The sequence below is a fragment of the Equus przewalskii genome, chromosome 3 (assembly GCF_037783145.1).
Source record: "Equus przewalskii isolate Varuska chromosome 3, EquPr2, whole genome shotgun sequence".
Taxonomy (NCBI): Eukaryota; Metazoa; Chordata; class Mammalia; order Perissodactyla; family Equidae; genus Equus; species Equus przewalskii.
The window spans coordinates 75,385,404-75,407,208 of NC_091833.1; the positions used below are offsets into that span (position 1 = coordinate 75,385,404).

The window sequence follows — 21,805 nt, forward strand, 5'->3', positions numbered from 1 at the left end:
AGACTGTCCTACTAAATCCCATTTTATGAGTACTATATTAGGACTTCAAGCCATGGAAGGCTCACGTGCATGTTTTGCATGACTTCCCTTATTCTCTGAATATACAGATGTAACTAATATGTGCTGCAGAGTCATTAATAAAATTAGAGATTCCCTAGGGTTCTAACTGTGGAGGCAGATTGCGAGGAACCAAACTACTTAAGGAAGACATATTCTTTGGAAAAGACCCTTCATCTCTCTAAATCCCAGGTTCGTAAGAGTAAAAGAGGGATAACAAGCTTAAAATCCTTGCTTTACAAAGCTGCCATAACAATGAGATAAAATACGGAGATGGATTTGATAAGCCATAAAAGTATGATACCAACATTCAGCATTAATATTGTGGAGGTCATTGGCGGTAGGTGGGGGCAGCCAGGGTTTGAATCTGCCTAGATTTAACAGGGAAGCCATGAGCGCTGCACTGAAGGCTGAGGGAAATCAGACGTCGGCAGCATATAAGCCTCGGCTCTGGCCTCCGGAACCCCAGTGCTCCTGCTCAGTGTACCTCACTCTTTGGTAGAACCCCAGGGAGATGCTGGAACCATCTCTACAAAGGCCCACTACTGCTATACTGCTCTTTCACCGCATTCTCTCCTCTGCGTCTGAGTGGACCTTAAAAGTTTAATATTGCTGACTGCAAACAAAATGAAGATCAAAGGAAAATTTGGTGGAGTTGCCTTCTCCAGAGACTAAACAATAAAATCAACTGTGTGAATGAGAAAAACGTCCACTGATGGGCAAATGGAAAACTATGCTATCCTTTCATATATACAAGCAATCTTTCAGGAATCCTTTGAAAAAAAAGAAGATAACAAATCTACCTCTCTGTTAATAACCTAATCAGAGGCAACAAGAAATATTTGGCCCTAGAGATGCATCTAGTAAGAGCTAATATGTAACAAAACTCACAGTACTCAGTGGCCATTTCTACCCTATGCTTCAGGGGAAGAAGCTGAAAGAGGGTTGTTGGTTTTTTTCCCAATTATTTTATTGAGATCATAATGGTTTATAACATTGAGTAATTTCAGGTGTACATTATTAGTTATCAATTTCTGTATAGACTGCATTGTGCTCACCACCAATAGTCTAATTTTATCCATCACCATACATATGTGCCCCTTTACCCTTTTCACCCACCCTCCCCAGTCCCCTTCCCCTCTGGTAACCACTAATCTCTTCACTTTGTCCATGTGTTTGTTTATCTTCTAAATATGAGTGGAATCACGAGCTGTTTGTCTTTCTATTTCTGGCTTAATTCACTTCACATCACACCCTCAAGGTCCATCCATGTTGTTGCAAATGGGATGATTTTTTCTTTTTTATGGCTGAGTAGTATTCCAGTGTGTGTGTGTGTGTGTGTGTGTGTGTGTGTGTGTGTGTGTGCGCCACATCTTCTTTATCCATTCATCCACAGAAGGGCACTTGGGTCGCTTCCATGTCTTGGCTATTGTGAGTAATGCTGCAATGAACATAGGGGTGCATAAATCTCTTTGGATTGTTAATTTCAAGTTCTTTGGATAAATACTCAGTAGTGGGATATCTGGATGGTGTGGTATTTCTAATTTTTTGAGAAATCTCCACACTATTTTTCATAGTGGCTGAACCAGTTTGCATTCCCACCTGCAGCATAGGAGGGTTCCCTTTTCTCCACATCCTCTCCAACATTTGTTAATTTTTGTCTTGGTAATTATAGCCATCCTGACAGGTGTCAGGTGATATCTCAGTGTAATTTTGATTTACATTTCCCCAATAATTAGTGATGTTGAACTTTTCATGCATCTATTGGCCATCTGTATATCTTCTTTGGGAAAATATCTATTCATATACTCTGCCCTTTTTTTTCTTTGAGGAAGATTAGCCCTGAGCTAACATCTGTGCCCATCTTCCTCCATTTTATAGATGGGATGCCTGCCACAGCATGGCTTGATAAGTGCTGTGTAGGTCCATGCCTGGGATCTGAACCAGCAAACCCCGGGCCACCAAAGCAGAGCACACAAACTTAACCGCTACACCACCGGGCTGGTCCCTCTCTGCCCATTTTTTGATCAGGTTGTTTGTTTTGTTTGTTGTTGAGTTGTATGAGTTCTTTATATATTTTGGAAATTAACCCCTGTCAGATAAATTATTTGCAAATATTTTCTCCCAGTTGGGGGATTGTCTTTTCATTTTGTTCATGGTTTCTTTTGCCTTGCAGAAGGTTTTTAGTTGGATGTACGCCCATTTGTTAATTTTTCTTTTGTTTCCCTTGCCTGAGTAGACACGGTATTTGAAAAGATGCTGCTATGGACAATGTCAAAGAATGTACTGCCTCTATTTTCTTCTAGGAGTTTTACGGTTTCAGGTCTTACATTCAAGTCTTTAATCCATTTTGAGTTAATTTTTGTGTATGGTGCAAGATAATGGTCTACTTTCATTCTTTTGCATGTGGCTGTCCAGTTTTCCAAGCACCATTTATTGAAGAGACTTTCTTTTTTCCATTGTATGTTCTTGGCTTCTTTGTCAAAGATTAACTGTCCATAGATGTGTGGTTTTCTTTCTGGGCTGAAAGAGGGTTTTGCAATTCTGCAATGGCAAAAATAGAAGGGAAAAATAAATAATAAAAATTTTAAACATTCAATCGTTTTCATTTAAAAACTAATAACTTCTGTTACCCCTCTGCAGAGGTGAGGATAGGCCTGTATACTGAGACAGGGGATGAGGGATCCTTCCAGGGAGTAAGAAATATTCTATACTTTGATCAGGGTGGGAGTGAGGTTGTAGAAATGCATCAAGCTGTACATCTAGGATGACAGTTTACCTAAGTTAACATCTCAATTCTTTAAAAATGGGGAAAACATTATTTTTCCCTTTGTGTCCAATGAAACTGCTCATGTTGAGTCCATAGTTTATCTCAATGATTTGTTTGAACAAGCACTGAAATGTCTTATATCTCCAAGAAAAAATGTGCCAGAAATCTGTAACATGATAACCTTTGATTACCCACAACACAACTGAGGGAACTATTCAATGTATTCGATCAAACCCTTACAGAGATGCTTCATTATTGAGCTGAAGTGTTTATCATTCACTATAACAATCAATTGGAATATTTGGCTTTTTCTTCTCCAGAAATGTTTTTTTTAAAAAGTCAATATGTCTGACTGTCTATGTGTATGACTGCAGCCAGAAAGCAATCACAGAGCCCAAAAAACCTAGACTTGGCAGCAATGATAATGAGGGGTGGGACAGAAGAAATGGACCCAAATAGCGAGGTTCACTAATTGATGGGTGTAGATGGGAAATAAAGCCAGAAAAAAATGGAGAAAGAGTTTACTAAAAAGGAAGCATGATTCTAAGGAAAGCAACTAAGTCTAAATGCTGCTGATGGCAATACCACATGGATTAAAGAAAGCTTATGGTCTTTTCTGAGCATAAGTTGACCCTAAAAGATTTTATACGGGCATAAACTAGATGAATAATGTTAGACTTTAATATCAATAATCTATGCCTTAGACCTTAAAACAAAAAATAAAAACCCCAGCAATGTGTGCAAATGTAAGGTACTAGAGAGAATATGTGTAAAGGCAAGCAGATTCCCAGAAAATGTCAGCACCTTGTATGATGAGCCCTGGCAGCCAGCTCAGTGTTGACAATATGCTACAGAGGCTCGGAACATAAATCAATCTACATTTGTTCTCACAGGGACTGGGAGCTGAAATTACTGTTTCTGAAACTTGAGCCAATATTGTCGCGGCAGTACCAACGATGGAAACTTTGCCACCGTAGTTTGCTTCACCCATTGCATGAACCTCCTGGCAAACAGCACCCTGGAATTTCATTAATTAGTGCTAACTATGATTGGCACTGCCAGAGAGAACAATAAAACATCCACAGTGTTTTTATGAACATATGGGTGGCAGAGTCTCTAGCTGGGTAATACAAAATTGGCTTCCAACTTATTAAAGCTTATTTATACTGCATATAATTTACCTAAATTTGTCTTTTTAAGCTAATTTATTATGATTTTTTATTTTTGTGGATTGAATTATTCAAGTATAAGCTGCATAGCTAGTAGAAGTTATAATCTTTGTCTCAATGAAAAACATGAGATTTCAGATGGGGGAGGACCTTGTGAAATCCTCTAACTCAATATCTTTATTTTACAAAGAAGAAACTCAATGCCAGAAAAGTTAAATGACTTTCTCATCCTCACAAAGTCAGTCGTAGAATTAAGGCTAAAACCTAGGTATTCTGAATCCACGGTTTATCCCTCTATATCACGTTGTTTCTGAATTGACCATTGTTTTCACTAGATTGACATCGAGTTGACATGTAGCAGTTTGGGGCTGACATTTAGCTGCTTCCTTTATGCCTTTTAACTAAACAAATTACGTGACGTTTTCCATGTCCATACAACATTCTTCCAAATAAGTTATTAATATAGGTTCCTTCATAGATTCAAGGAAAGCATCCATTAGACTCACTCCAGTCTACCAGGTTTGTCACATTTGGGGTTTTTTTGTTTTTTGGGGGTTTTTTGAGGAAGACTGGCCCTAAGCTAACATCCGTGCCCATCTTCCTCCACTTTATATGTGGGATGCCTACCGCAGCATGATTTGCCAAGCGGTGCCATGTCTGTACCCGGGGTCCGCACCGGCAAACCCCGGGCCGCCGAGAAGCAGAATGCGAGAACTAAACCACTGCACCACCCGGCTGGCCCCATATTTGGTATTTTGAAATTTTTCTTATTTAATTCATCTTTCAAGTGCGAAAATCATTACAGGGAAAAGCTATTTTTTTCCTCTCTTCATGTCAGTAAGCAAAATAGAGTTCAGCAAACCTTTCTGGACAGGGTTCATAAAAGTTTTCTCCCAGACATTTAATCTATTATGTTTGAGAAAAATAAAGATATAATCTTAAACTTTCAGACGTACAGAATTAGGAGTCTAGGAGAAGTCAGATGGATGTCCAAATCATGCCAGCTCTTTATATATTTCACTAAAAAGGAAAAAATATATTAAAATTAGAATCACCAGAGCCTCTTTCTCTAGTCATTTCAGTTTTCCTTGCCTTCAAATTTTCCTTCATTGGCTTCCATGTCAGTTATATCCACCCTTCTTATTAATAAGAAAAATAAATCCCTTTATTTGTTTAAGCCTCTGAAGGTCATGGCAGCAAGTAACATCTTCTGATGAGTCCCAGCCCCTCGTCCCCTCTTCCCTTGGGCACACAGATGCCTGAGTTTGTGTATTGTGTTTGGGCGCAGAGGAAATTGTGGGGAGGACATTTCAGTTGCTATTTTAATTTTGGAGCATCCACAAAAAAAAGAAAAGCACTTTTTCTGCATTACATTTGCCTAAGACACTTCTAGATTCCATTCATGGAGGATACCACACAGCCAACAGAATCTCCCAAGTTGATCTCTGTCTTAACTGAAATCAGGAACTTAAGGGCCTGCACTGGCATTTACATGGCAACGGTAAATGGCAAATGGTAAAATACTAAATGTCCCACCCATTCAGAGCAATGTAGATCCACATAGGTAACAAAGAACTGGGCGTTCAGTTCAAGTGATCATCAGGGAGTTACAAATTCAGAACACATTGTTTTTATTCCACCTTGAAATTGCTTTTAATGAACGATATTTTGTCTTTATAACTTCAGAGCACATTAAGGGACTCTGTAGATATAGTCCTACAATGTAGTCACTGTGGACACATCCTTGAAGCAGGTGTCTGCTATCTCACTGTATCCCTTTATGAAGACTGATCAGACACATTTCTCTAGGTCACAGCTCAGGAAAATCAGTTCTGCAGAAGCAACTGGCTTTGTTTTTCTCATGGGCACCGTGAAACTGTAGAAAGTTATATGGTTAAGAGAAGTTCGTTTGTTTATTTGTTTAAGATGCAACAGACTTGCTCAAGATCACATGCTGAAGGCCTCGTGGCATGGTGTTTGGGTTTGGCATGCTGTGCTTTGGCAGCCCAGGTTCATGGGTTTGGATCCCAGGCATGGACCTACATCACTCATCAGCCATGCTGTGGTGGTGACTGACATATAAAAAATAGAGGAAGATTGGCCACAGGTGTTAGCTCAGGGCGAATCTTCCTTAAGCAAAAAGAGGAAGATTGGTGACAAATGTTAGCTCAGGGCCAATCTTCCTCACCAAAAAAAAAAGAGAGAGAGAATGAGAAAGAGAGAGATAGAAAAGCTAGATATAGGAGAAAGAAAGAGAAATGAGACAAATAACTCATGTGGGGAAAAAAGTGTTAAATATGGAATTTGTTTAACTGTTTTCTCCAATCAGCCTTTCCACCTCTTGCGAGGCAACATAGCATACAGTTTGGAGCCTGGACTTTGGAGCCAGACCATGAGCCAGACCAGCTCTATCGTTTATTAGATGAATGATTTTACACAAGCTAATTAACCTCAGTTTCCGCATCTGTAAAATGGAAGAAACAGTAACCTACTTTATAGGATTATTGCTCAAATAAGCCAATATGAACACACTTGGAACAGCACCTACAGCATAGCAAACATTCAACAGTTTATCATCATCATCATCATCATTTTCATCTCTGCCTCACTCCACCTTCTCAAGATGTGGGGTAGGAAATTAAATTTAATTCAGCCAAATTACTAAACACCTATTAGTACCAAGCACTATAGCAGGTGGTGAAAAGACAAAGACAAATAGGGGGCTGGCCCCATGGCCGAGTGGTTAAGTTCACGCGCTCCGCTGCAGGGCGCCCAGTGTTTCGTTGGTTCAAATCCTGGGCGCGGACATGGCACTGCTCATCAAACCATGCTGAGCCAGCATCCCACATGCCACAACTAGAAGGACCCACAACAAAGAATATACAGCTACGTACTCGGGGGCTTTGGGGAGAAAAAGGAAAAAAAATAAAATCTTAAAAAAAAAAAAGAGACAAAGACAAATAAGATGCAATGCTTGCTCTCAAGGTACTCAGTCTAGCAAATAAATAATTGCACTGCATATGTTAATTTAATATCAAAAACTAATACATGCATCCAGGTCTGCAAGTTGTACAAGACAAGTGCAGAAACTGGGATGAAACACCATGTATGTTTTTAAAAACTTGGGATCTCTCTCTAGAGGCTGAAAGAGCCAGACCTGAAGGCAACTTCTACCCCAGCCTGACCAGAGACAATGACTATCCCTCCCTGCCCCTCAGGAGCTGTGGTACATGAGATTGGAGAGAGGAGAGGGTGAGAGAGAGAGGGTTATAACTGTAGGACCCAGGAGACTAGGACTATCTAATTGCATATGTGGAAAATATGCAGCCAGATGAGTGGTGGTAGCAGAGCCAGCACATGCACTAACCATATCTAGGAACAACATATTAGGGCTCACCAAAAATGAGAACCCTGAGCTTTCATGGCCGTCTCTTCACTCTACAAATGCCTGAAGGTCAAGTCTGTGGACAGAGGCTCTGAACTTCACTCTGACCAGAGTCTCTTGTGAAATCTCCTCCATTGTGATGGCCAAAGCAGCCACATTTACAAGGCAATTAATGGACCATGGCAAACACTCACTTAGACAGGCGGTATCTTAACCTTAAACTGTCTTAATCCCATATGTAAGTGTGCAGTGTGTGCACGAACTGGAAGGTTTACTTTAGCTAGATTTGATATTTGGTATCCTAAGAAATTGTGTTATGTTAAATAGTTCTATAATAAATATAAGTAACTTGAAAAGGTTACCTCGAGTCCTTTTTTACTTAGTAAGGCAAAGCCAACGGAGTAGAGGTGATGCCGTTCACAGTGGGTCTTAGGACCCTTTCTTATCAGCCCAGATTTGAAAGAGATTGTGTTCCTGGAGAGCCTTTCCTCCAGGTCTCTCTTCGCACCTCCAGCTAGCACTTTGTCTCTCCAAAATCCTATCTTCCCATCACCCAATCGTGACCCACACCTTACTTAGCCAAACTCATCCGTTTCTTCTACCCCAAGGCCAAAAGAGAAGAGCTCTTTTTACTGTGTCCAGAGGTATACAACAATGGAGAATCACATCAAATTTTGTATCAGAACCATTTTTACTAGTTACGCCATTGAGTTTTAGAGAACACAAATAAGGGAATAATTGAGGCTGGTGATACCTCTTTTGTTGTTTGTCATTAGCACTTTCACTCCTAATACCTTAGAAGCAGAGAGGAACAAGAATTCCAAATAATACTTTATCTGATTGTAAAAATATGTTGACACTCCTTCTTCTCACATCAATACATTGTTCAGGTGTCTGCTTCCTTGAAAGACACAGCAAGCTCAAGGCTTTCAGCTCTCCCAAATAAACTGAAGATCCAGACGAAAGATTTTGATCAAGGAGGAATTGCAAACTGGTATTCGAAGTCCTCAAGCTCTGAGTGAATGGGGTAGAGCACAATGTTGATAGAATATCAGATCTTCCCAGCGATAAACTTCAGGATTATCCCAGATTTTCTTATAGTTGGAGCATTTTAGCCAAAATGTCTACTTGAGCTGAAATACCCTCCACAGAGAAATGCACAGGATTCTCACTCTCAGTTTTGCCACATGAGGAAATACTATTAAAAGGTGTGCACCTTCAGACTGGTTATTTTCTATCTAAAATTTTAACTTCTGAAACCACCCACTTTATTGATTGTCATTTTTTTAAAGATTGGCACCTGAGCTAACATCTGTTGCCAATCTTTTTTTCTTCATCTTTTTCTCCCCAAAGCCCCCCAGTACATAGTCGTATATTCTAGTTGCAGGTCCTTCTGATTGTGCTCTGTGGGACGCCGCCTCAGCATGGCTTGATGAGCGGTGCTAGGTCCGTGCCCAGGATCCAAGCCAGTGAAACCCTGGACCACCGAAGCAGAGCATGCGAACTTAACCACTTGGCCACAGGGCTGGCCCCAGTTGTCATTTTTAAATCCATGGTTTCCCCTACTATTGCCTTTCTCTGGTCTGGTGTGTTTTACTCATTCTAGCTGAACAAAAGATCCAGAGTAAGAATTTTTAGCTAACCAAAGAGTTGTTAAATTATAAATTGAACCAGTCATGCAGGAAAAAAGTGCTTTTTCTGCTTTTTCTGCTTCAGCCACCAGCTGAAGTCTACGACATCAGGTTATACTAACCTCCTTCCAACCTCATTATCATCTATTGACACCCCCTCCCCATCTTTCCCCCTTATTTCTTAAGAATCACAGTTGTCTTTTCTACTCACTTGTCTGCTGTCGTTCTGAGTGATTTCAATATACATTTTGATGAACCACCCAACACCCTGACCCCATCATTTCATGACATTCTCCACTTCAAATCCTTACTTCTGCTCCAGAATCCATTCCCAATTGATCTTGTAATCAATTCTTTCACCCTCACCAATCTTTAGAAACTCTGCTCTTTGATCTCATCAGGACCTCGATTGACTTCCTACCTCACTTTCTCAAGCTGACTAGTCTCTTCTCTTCGCATCATTCCCTAGCCTTCTTGGACCCAAGGGCAAGCATTTTAAATAAATATTCAGCATCACCTCAATTCCCCCATCTCCTTCTCCTGGATCCTTGTCCTGACGCATAACCATGCATTTACTCACCCTGCCCCTGGTTAGCCAGAGCCAAGTACTGTTTTGCAGCATGTGCCCTGCACAAGTTTTGCCCTGCACAAGATTGTTCAGACAAGGAGAAGAAGAAGCCCTGCTTGCCAAGCTCTAAGTGCTGCCTTCAACTGGAGGGAGGGGCTCATTTGTCTAATGCACGCAAAGGTAACCTTTGCTTACCATGCCCTTTTTCTATTTCACAGACATGAACAGTTTGAGTTGCTGTGGCCCATTTGGTAACTAAACACAGTTGGAAACAATAGAAAGATGCTTTTATCCAATACGATTTCTTTGCAATATCTACCATTATTGACCACTCCCTGTTTTTGAAACTCTTTTCTATATCACTCTCCAAAATACTACTTTATTCTGGTTCTGTTGCTGCCTTTCTGGCTTCTTTTAAATCTCCTTCCTTGGCTCCTCTTCCTTAGACGCCCCACGAAATGTTGGAAGCTCACCGGAGTGCCTCCCTGATGTGCTTCTCTTTCCTCTCTCCACCTCCCTACACCGTCTCTCTGGGTGACTTCATTACCTCTTGCTGTCTCAACTGTCTATCATGGAAGTGGCATCTAAATTTATTTCTTCACCTCTGATTTCCCCTGGGTTCCCAATCCACCTTCCAATTGCCTACTGAACATTTTCACCTAACCATCCCATAAGCATCAAAATTCATCATGTCCAAAACTGAATTCAACATTCCCCTGAATCCCTGTTTTCCTCCACTTATGTTCCTTGTCTTTGTTAATGGCATGCCCACCCACCCAATCTCCAAGATAGAAACCTCAAGGTCATTTGGATTCATCTCTTTAACTCACTTTCACATCCAGTCAGTCACCAAGCCCGACTGATTATCCTAGTGAAATATTGTTCAAATCCATCACCTCCTCCCACTATACTGGGCCTTCATATCTTCTTATCTGGGCTATAACAATAGCTTCTTAATCCATTTCCCTTTCTCCAGATTGTACCATCCCAGATGTAGCCTTTAATCTGCCGAGACTAATCATAGTACTGTCCAGCTTAAAACACTTCAAGTATTTAATGAAATCCAAAACCAAAAGCATGACTTATTTGCAAGCCCCTTTTACAAAATAACTCCAATTTACTTTCAACTATATATCACTAGCCCCTTCCCCTACTCAAGCACTCTATTCTAGCCACATGAACCTGCTTAATTTTCCCTGAACACATCATGAGTGCTCATATACTGATCACATATTGTCTTTACTTATTCTGATCCATCTCCTAGAATGTCTACCACTTCTTTTCTCTCTAACAAACAAAATCTTACTCATTCTGAATTGTCCAGTTCTAAGGTCCTCTTCTCTGTCGAATTTTCTTTGTGGTCCCTTCCTCCAGCTAAAAATTAACTTCCCCATCCTCTGCTTATACAGCACTCTAGGCTTTTATCAGCACTTAATGTCTTACTTAAAAACGGGACACTCCATAAAATGTGGGACTGTGAATTATTCAGGGCTGCAGAATCAGTTTTACCTGATGTACAGTGAACAAATCAGCCATTTCCACCTCCGATCTATGGTTTTCAGAATCCTTGTTAGTTATGTTACTGTATATTGGTGTTTGTTTGCTTAATTGTTAATTTAATGAAGGGGGATTGTTTTAGTGAGAGGAAGAGATATTTTGGCCCACTTTAGTTGTTAACTTTGATTTTTAACTTTCATTTTTATGAATGTCACAGAGATTGGACCAGTTCTCTGGGCGGTAAAAAGAATCCATGGGAAAAGCACCATTCCCATTATGTGAGCAGGTTCAGTGTAGAACAGAACCCTACAGTGCCAACATCAATTGCCTGAGGTGAAAACAGGAGCCACCATCTCAGCAGGCAGAAAACAGATTCACTTTCAACCTCAATGTTTTTCATTCCAGTAGCCTTTTTTCCCACTTGGATCAACTTCTGGCTTTTCAGACATCACCATCCTAAATCAAACTCTTCTTGCCATGCATTGGGACGTATCCTATCTCTTACATGTGATACACCCCAGCCCCACAGAGCTGATCTCTTAAACGCAGAGGAGGACACCTGTATCTGTGTACCTTTATTCATTTTACATCCTCTTCCTTTCTCCTCCATCTTCACAATGTAACATCGTGACAGCCATTTCATCTTCTGCATTCCATACTCATGACTCTGATCCTCCATTCCTAAGAATTAATAGGCGTTAGTTAAGAAACAGAAGAGCTATAACACAGAAAAGGTCTTAGTCCTGAGTGCAACATCAGCCAAATTGGCCAACTGAAAGAGACACCAATTTGTTGGCTCTGTGAACACCAGTGATTTTTTTTTTCTAGCTAAGACTCTCTGCATAGAAAATGATAAGATGACCTCAGGGACATGTCTGCAGGTTCTTGGTTTCCAAACAAAAGTTTTGATTCCCTCCAGATCAGGTTCTCCTTGAAAGCTCAAGGAATCAGAGGTCACCTGGGGGTACCTATAGTTAGCTAAAAAGGCTACAAGGGTTTGTGTTGAGCAGATAGTTACGTTTTTCTCTCCCAGAGAAATTTTCACTACAAGTAACTACATGTCAGAACTTACTCATCATTTTTCCAGCAGCATTTGCAAGGTGCTTCTTTTTATATCAGGTGAGATTTGAGTTGGGAGTGGCATCTGAAGTATACTGATTCCCAGGCCCTTCCACAAAGAGCAAACTCCCACTCTGACTTCCAGCAGGGTGCCCAAGCACTGGAATGGAATGCCTGCCATGTGACTTCACTCTTTGCTACCACCAAATAACTTGCTAGCTTTGTCATGCAACGGCATTCCCCAGATTTATGCAAATGAGGGGGCTCTAATTTTCACAATGTTAATTCAATCTTTTCAGAAATCATATCTCTGAGCTCATAATTTTATGTTATGACTATGTTGCATACAGATGAGGGCTATGTTTTGTTTCTTGCCTTTACTGCAAATATTCGGCATTTCTTCAACAAATAGAAACATTACCAAATTACACTGCAGCTACCCCAGTTTAGCTATACAAGCTGTTTTGTTCAATCAAAAAGGAATGCATAGAAATTCTGTTTTAAATCATATTCCTTGGTCCTTAGGTGGTTGATTTTTGGAAAAAAATAACTCAACATGCTAAATTCTGTGACTGCACTTGCTCTTTGTCAGATAGAAAACACTACTTTGTGCCTATATTTCATTAAACTTTGCATAACCAGAAGGTAGCTTTTATACTAGCAAAGATTCTGTTATATAGAAAATTACAGTTGCCACTCAACCATCAACCTCATGCGGATTCTTCTTCCCCTTCCTGATGTTCTCAAACCATAATAAGCTGAAACTAAAAGATATATTTAAGAACCTCAGTGTGATGTGACATTATAACCATGAGGAGAATTGCTACTGTCACAATTTCAACAATTGCATTGGCTTTATCTTTGAGGAAAACATGTGGTAATTTTTTTTCAAGGCCCTACAAAGGTTCTACTCATGAATCAACTGGATATTCTTCTCTGAATTAACAAGTTTGATGAAAACCCTTTGAATCTCTGCAGCCACTGATAATCACACCTAACATTTCCGAGTGACAATAATACACTCAGGGCATCATATACATATATGATGCCTCTTTTGATCCTGACCACATCCCTGCCAGAGGGGCATTTTCACAATCCCCATCTTATGGATGAGAAAACTGAAGCTAAGAGAAGTGAAGTAATTGGTTTGAGATAATGCAACTAGAAAGTGATGGAGCTGGAAAATGCAGTTCCAATTATTTGCGGTACCATGCCAAAGACTCCCCTCGAGAGAGAGTTTTTGCTGGATGTTTCTGCTCCTTTCCACTTTCAGATTATCATAATAAGTGACTAATCTTTCTCAGACCAATTTAATATCTCAGCCCTCCATAAGGCCAGGTGTGGAATCACCACCAAGGTTGTCCTGCCATGAATGAAAAGCACTTCCTGAACAGAAAGGGGCCTGTGGGGCAGCTAAAGATCTGTCCTTTGTCTCTAACAAAGAGAGAGAAAATATTTGGTGAAATGTCTGTCAGTAATTTCAGTTTAAGCCACTAGCGTTACATGTTTGACAGAAAGCTGGAAGGGTGTGCCAGCTGAAAATTCCATAAAAGAGGCCAACTTATGCCGTTAAGTTTCTTTTCAACGCTTACTAGAACCATTAAAAATTCTTATATGAGAGAAAGACTCAGTTCAGTGTTCCTGCACAAGATATTTCTTCTTCCGTTTTTTTTTTTTTCCAGTAGAGTTCATTTGTACTACAGAGTGTCTCATTTCTGAAGGTCTTAGCTAACCTGTCGTATTACAATGGCACTTCGTCTAATTGCCTGTTTGTTCAATTCTGCAGGAAGACATCTTGTTACTTAGCAAGGCTAATTTCTTTCTTCTTGATTGTGGGTAAGACTGAGGGATAACAAGTTGTGTAAGTTCAATTTAATCACCCTAAGTGATGAACTCCTCTACTAACTGTGATTTCTCATTTCTTGAAGGTGGGTGGAAACTGGAAAAGGTTCTCAAGTCCCTCAATATCTGTATTATAAGGGGCTTCAACATACTTGCTCTAAAAGCAATTCTATGTACTGTTTACAGCCTTGAACTTCAGCTACACTGATGAAATCACGGAAGTCCTCCATGTATGTGCTCTCGCAGACACACAGAACGGTGGGTTCACACGTTAGCATTCACAGAATTAAAGCTAAAGGTCTAAACTAATTACCCTGAAACAGCCTGGCAAGAAGTAAGAAAACTGTTGTGCTAGAGGCAGATCTTTGCAGAAAACTCCATGAATGGTGAAACAAACATTGTGAATACGACTTTCTATTACTAACACCAAGACTTCAAGAATGTTACAATGTACACCCGTTTGCAAGCAAAACTATAATTCAGTTAACTTCAATAGAAAATTATTGTCATTAAGGCTTCTAATAAGCTACAGTTAAGGCAGGTTCTACTTTAGCTTGATGGGGAACATGAGTTATGCATGCCAGAAAAGCAGTTGGAAGGGCCTCAAACTGTAAATTTGATACTACTGGGTTGTGTTTGTTTGCAAAGAGTATAAAGTATACTTTCCACCCACCATATTACACATTCTGTGGGTTCGTCAAACTCTCAGTCAGTTTGGTGTCAACGCTGGGGGTCAATACAAATAGATAGGCAAATATATGTAGATATACAATCGATATTTACAATCATAGGAATTTTGGAGTTGAAAGAGACATTAAAGATTATATAGTTCAGAGTTTTTGAAAATAGTTTCACACACCGCCAGTTCACTAGTGTATTAAAATGTGTTATCCCCTCCATTCTTCTCCAAAAGGACATCAAAAATGTAGGAAGAATTGGGTCAAACAAGATTAGATAGGTATCTTTACTGCAGGACTCTTTGGAACATTGCAACTTTCCAACAGAGGAATATACTTTGCAGTGTTTCTCAAGCTTTATTTAACTACTAAGCCCTTTTTTATAGAACAGGTCTAGGGATATACTTTGTGGAATATCAACATAACTCAATCCCTCAATTTAGTTATGTAAACCAAGGCAAAAGGCGTATTGCTAGAGAGTTGGTATTAGAACTCCGATCATCGAATTCCAAAGACGGTCCTCTTCTCTCAACACCAGAAAATTGTTCGGTGTTGGCGGCTATGAAAGAAGGTAGAGAAAAGTGTTTACAAGTGTGTACCCCAGAGCCTGGGTTTGAGTCCCCCAGTCTAGTCACTTACCAGCTGCGGGCCTCAGTAAACTCATCTATAAAATGGAGCTAATGCTACAGTTGCTGTGAAGGTTAATGAGTTAGTACGTGTAAAGCACGTATAACTTAGCAACGAGGGTTAGCTATTCATCACTATCACTATTGCCATTATTATCATTAACCATCATCACCCCTACTTAGGTACAAGTAACCAGGGTGACAGCAATTCCTAGAAATCTGTCCACACTGTCTACAGTGTGTGATACATTCACCAGCCTCCCACCTCTCTAGTGATCATGCTGGGAGTACGAGGAACATTGCTCTAATGTAACTGCAAAAAAAACAGAATCTAAGGGGAAACTAATAAAAATTTTGAGTTATAGAATTTTTTAAAGAAATTCAAATTTATTATACACACTAATGCAAAGCTAATCAGTATTGCCTTAAAAGAAGATACTGTTTTAATTGGTAGTTAATGGTATCAAAGAACCAGTCTAACGATGTTGGGCCATGATTATACTGTCTAGTTATCATGTTATAGTTCTTGGGTGCTATTAAGTACTTAACGTAGTCATTTGGAAAGTTCCTCAGCATTTATAGAAAAAAATGAACTAATGAAATTCATATTAACAAAAACATGATTATATAATTACTAATGCATTTTAACTAGAAAAAAGAATCTATTAGTTCCTGGAAAGTGCCTCCACAATCCCCTCCAATAATTGCCCTGTTTTATTCTCTGTCTTCCTTGTGAGATCATAAGCTCCATGAGGATAAAAGGTATGTCTCTTTTACTCTGAGTTACATTTCCAGTATCTTGCTTAGAACCTATCACATAGTAAGCACTCCATAATTATTTGTGGAAGAAAGGAAGGGAGGGAAGAGGGAAGGAGCAACAGAAGGAAGGAGGGAGGGAGACAGAGTGAGAGACAGGTTGGCTGGAAGGAAGGAAGATAAGAAGGAAGGAAGAGAGGGAGTGACAGAGGGAGGGAGGTAGGCAAGTGCAAAGTCAAGAAGAATAAGCTGATAGCTAAAAAACTAAATGAGGCCACAGTAATCCTCTCGGTCCTGATTGGACTGAAGATGAAGTCAACGAGCACACACCATACTCAATAGATTCTCACTTTCAACCCTTTGATGAATTTACTAATGTACACTTTGTTCGCATTATAAAGTTCTCCCTGTCATAAATTTCTACTGACACGAGGCTCTTGTACCTTTACCCCCTACTTCATTACTTCCCCTTATGTTAATTATTTCCTCCTGATGGCAGCATATTTCGAGGCAGACAAGTTCTGAACTCCCAATGGCTGTGTTACAGGAAGGCTCTAATCTTGATACTTATAATCAGACGTTGGCGGGATGTCACCCTGCAGCAGAGGGCGTATGAGTGTTAAACTAATGCACTGCATTACTTTGCAGATTGAGTGAGACCTGTAATAAGTAACCTCAATCTAAGTGAAAGAATTTCTACATTCTGAATTCACCTCTATAAGATTTTAAGAAAAATGAAGAACAAAATGGAGAGGATGGAGATATTTAAATGAGACAAAAAGGATATTACTGTTGCAGCCACAGGTGACACCCTCATTTTCAAAATAACCCAAATGCCATGAGAATATAGATCAAGAAAAATGGAACAAGCCATATGGAAAATGGTCAGAAGCAAGAAAATAGTAATGCGAACAGATAACACAACAAAACGATAGTTTGAATTATTCATGGGCCAAGAAGGACCAGAAGCCAAGCACAAGACATAACCAAAGGTACAAAGGTCATTTTGATGACTGTGAAATCTCTTCTATACGTTCATAAGGACACTGAATGAGCATTGCAATGGTGTAACCCTCCTTGTATGGACATACTATGTTATGTAGAGCTAGCCCCCAAAAATCTAAAAGTTCATGCAGATAATGCAGATAACAATCAGATCATCTCTTCTCTCAGATGCCCTAGTAAGACATAGTAATCGCCCAGAAAATTGGATCTCAGAGGGCAGATCCTGTGCATATCGGCTCCCCAAGGATGAAGACCTTGCATGTCTTGATCCCCATTGTATCCCCGACTTCTAAAACAGTGGTTGGCAAACTTATTCTATAAAGGACCACATAATAAATATTTTAGGCTTTGAGAACATGCTATTTTTGTCACAACTACTCAACTCTGCTGTTGTAACACAAAAGCAGCCACAGACAATATGGAAACAAATGGGTGTGACTATGTTCCAATAATAGTTTACTTACCAAAACAGGTGGCAGGTCAGATTTGGCCCTAGTCTAGAACATTGCTTGACACATGGGTGCCTAATAAATATGTGTTAAATGATAACCATATCTCCTGTTCTGTGTCCTATAGTGGGATAGAATGAAGTCCATTGATAGAACAAGAGACAAGTGACTAAGATAGACCCTTGACCATGTCCAAAGGTTGTTAGTCCTGTGGTGAAAACTAAAATTTGTCCCTGCTATCCTTTCTCTTATTCTTCCTTTTGGTAACAGAACTTTCAAGTTTTAGTGGGGCACACGGTTTACCAGCTAGAGACTATATTTCCCAACCTCTCTTGTAGCAACATGACTAAGTTCATGCAAAAACAAGTGAGCAGAAGTGATGTGAGCAACCTCTGTGTCATGTTCTTATAAGAAAACAGCTTACTTTTCCATTTTTTTCCAACCCCAGGGATTAGAGCTTAGACTTGACAGGAAGTGATCCAGAATAAATCATGTAAAAAATATAACACACTTAGGTATGGTAGAACAATCAGACAGAAGAACCTTGGACTTTGGATGACATAGATCAGGTGACCTCCTCCCCCTAGACTGTCTACTCACTCATAGTTTTACAAAGAGATAAATAAATCTGTCTTGTCTAAGCCATGCTACTAAAACAGCTGAACTGATATCCTAACTAATAAAATCCCTGAGAAACTTTCCAAATTTCTACCTTCCAAACCTTGATTGTTCTTCAATTCCAATGATTTTCAGAATTATATCAGGATCTTTTTAATAAGTTATCCTTTTGCTTAATTTAGTTCTACTTGAGTCCTGTGTTTTGCAACCAAAATATTCCTGAATAACAGGAGATAATGCTAGTATCCAGTTGTTCCTCCATTGAAGAGATTTTTTTTCCTTCATTGTCAGTCTTACAAGTATAGGTTTTTATCATAGGAATGAATGTGGCAATTTCCTCACAAATATGTTTAGCAAACCAAGGGTAATTGTCCCAATTGTAATGGAAGATGCTGCCAAAGCCAATGGTCTCTTGAGAACAGAAGAGGAAATAATTCTAGAAGACTCATTTAAGAGTACCTTTCCTTAAGCAACAATTTTCAAACTATTCATAGACATTCTTCCAGGTATCTTCAAGGAGTATATTCAAATAAAATAAGGCCACAATGGATGTATTTAATTTATATGTGCTGCATGACCTTTAGGAAATATCTATCACAAGATTATATTGGTAAATGGAGGTTGTAAGCTGCACGCACAAATATGTACACACAGAGAAGTGAAGGCAGATTATATGGACTCTCATTCAGCTCTGTGAACATTTAACTAATGTTTTATCATATGCCCTGACAAAAAAAAAGAAAAACAATGTATAATCGTCTCCTGAAGGAAACATTTGCTACTGAGTGGAAACTAAAATTCTCCACTGAAAACAAAAACTAAAGACAAATGAAATATGTAATTTGTCATAGGGAGAACCTAAAGTCAATAACAAGATAGTCTGAGCCAAAGATATCAAAGTCTGTCAAAGAAAATTAAAACATGTGCCCAAAACACAAAAGAGAGAAGCTAAGACACTAAAGAGAAAAAGGAGTAGTGCTCAATAAATAATAAAGTTGGCATCACTATTAGCAATGAGGTAGAGTATGGACAAGTCATAGGAATCTTGACAGTGTCTAGATATTGACCCCATTATTTAAATTATGCAACCTCTACTCTCCCTCTACCAAAAAAAATAAGCAAATGGACTTGAACAATAAGGAAACTTAAAATTTAGGTGAAGTCACAAAATTACATCAGGAAAATTCTTATAACAATTATAAGTTGATGGTTCATCAAATCTTAATGATGAATTGAGACAAAAATTTATAGTATTCATCATTGCATCCACATTATGTAGCACAATGCCTGGCACATTTGAGTCCTGAATTCACTTGAATGAATAAATGATGAATAAATAATATGATTCCAGACAGTAATAATGCATGTAAGATTTATATTAGTATCTTATTACAACTTTTATGTTTAAGTCCTTTCTTTTATATTCAGCATCTCATGTTTTACATATGCCTTATATAGACCTGTGAGATGTATAGACCAAAAATTATTATTGCCAATGACTTTTTAAAAAGAAAAAGAAGCAAGTAAGTACCAGGCAGAGCCAGAAATAAAAACCCAAGTTTCCTGGCTGCTGGCTATCACCGTGAATTAATAAGATTATACAAAGAGTCCCTTTTGTTCATAGATGCTATCACACCTGTATTCTGCCACCCCCAAAGTTGGGAAAGAAAACACATGATAGAGCAAATTGTGTTTGAAATATAAATAGGCTTCCTTGTTTAAAAAAATTCCTCATGGGAGCAAATAAAAAAGATAACTAAAATACAAGAGAAAAGTAGTCTAACAGGCAATATCTATGGACAAGAAAAACTAAGGGAGTTAGAAACAATTAGAGGGGTTTTTCAATGACAACAATAAGATGCTGCCAGTAAAGCTGGCAAATTTTTCTCTGAGAAGCATACAAAGAGAAAATAGTGTGGAACCTTTCCCTTTCTACTTAACTCTACTGTGAATAGATATGAAATGATGTTTTTATCATTGTCAATTCTTTTCTTGTAAAATGAAATGAGGGACCAGCACCTGTGTCTTAAATTATATATTCATAGCCTACTGCTTCCCTAATGTGATCCTCTTCCTCTCTCCCAGATTATCTATTGAAGTTGCAGTAAAAGCTTTGTATCAATGAACAGTATAGATCAAAGAACAAAGGAAGTTGGGGGCAAGAGGGGAAAGAAAGAAGAAAGAAGGAAGAAACAGAGAGAGAAAAGGAAAAAAAAATGATTACTGGTTTTCTAGACCTCAATACTTATTTTCATGGAAATACTAACACATATTTAATTTTAATATGTTTTTGATGGGAGAGTCAAGAGCCAGCCCACTTTCTCTTTGTGAACTAGCTGTTGCCATCACATAAGTAACCAAGACAGGTAAGTTAGTTATTTGAGCATTCTTGTGAACATCTCTCTAGAGAAAAAGTAAAAAGTGCTGAATTGCGGAATCAGTGAATATCTCCACTTGAAAAATACTGACATTTAACCAGTGACTTCCAGGAGGACAGAATTGGGTTAGAAAAAATTCGAAAGATACAGAATTGATCATAATATTGATTCAGGAGAATAAGGAAGCAAGACCAACCCCTTATGTATAGATTCCTACAGTTTTCCCTACAACAGCACAAATAGGTTTCAAATAGCAGAATATAAACCTTAATAAGCAATTGCTCCCGCAACCACTCAATGCTCATAATGTGTCTAGAAAGATCATCTGGGGAGGAAAAAAACTGAAAGGAATACAACGTTAGAAGGGAAGGGATTTATTTTTTGTAGATTTCGGGAATGTTAGCAATAATGTAAGGCCCATTATCAAGAAGACAATTGAGTGATGGCTCAGAAAGTAGAATGGGTATGATGGTAAGATCCAGGAAAGCATGAAGCTTCTGATGAGACGTCACGCAAAAAGCCAGTAATGGACCAGGAATTTTTATCAGCAATTTTTCACATGTACAAGACCAAACTAATCCAATTCAAATAACTGTGTATTCTTATTTTTTCATATCTACAATTTTCTTCTTATTGGGGAAGTTGGAAGCTTATGATAACCAACAAGAATAAGCTTGGGCAGCATTCACAAAGCATGTTCTATGAAACATCAGCTCTGTAAATACACCATGGGAAATACTGATACAATATACCCTATGGGAGATCTACAATCCACAGGAGTATACTAAAGGCTCTGAGAAGTCCTGCAGAAAAAACCCTATTTAAATAAATATGATCTGATACTTGACAAAGTTTTTGACACAGAACTTCCTTTATATATAAAACTAACTTACATCCTATGTATCTAGTATTCCAGAGCACCCAGTTTGAGAAATACTGAGCTAAAGGGTTTTGAGATGTAGAACTTGCCAGTGTTTGCAGAGGAGAATTTGTCTGGCTTTTTGCTCTTTCCAGTATCTGGCTTCCATGTGATTTTTATGGTGTTACAGGCTTGAAACAATGAATGTCAATTTAATCAACTACAAGGCATGTTAGAAACAAATAAATTATAGCCTTTTTAATACCCCTGGCTAATGTTAACTTGATTATAAAGCATTATAACACTATAATATGAGAAAATCTAAGCTTATTTTATTATGTTCAAAACACACTACAGGGAATTTAGATTTTTACATGAGCCATGTTTGATAATATAGAAATTTCATCAAGGTAACAGCACTTGTATCATCAATTATAAGTCCTGAGAAAAACAGCATTT

General features: G+C 38.8%; 1 long non-coding RNA gene across 1 annotated transcript in view; it reads right to left on the reverse strand.

The window, feature by feature from the left end:
* Positions 1-1,159: 1,159 nt before the first annotated feature.
* LOC139082311 (uncharacterized) overlaps positions 1,160-21,805 on the reverse strand; it is a 59,172-nt gene continuing 38,526 nt past the window's right edge. The window contains exons 3-5 of the long non-coding RNA XR_011538193.1: positions 11,651-11,758; positions 4,953-5,016; positions 1,160-2,601 (exon numbers count right to left, since the gene is read on the reverse strand). This is a non-coding gene — a long non-coding RNA (uncharacterized lncRNA). The remainder of the gene's footprint in view (positions 2,602-4,952; positions 5,017-11,650; positions 11,759-21,805) is intronic.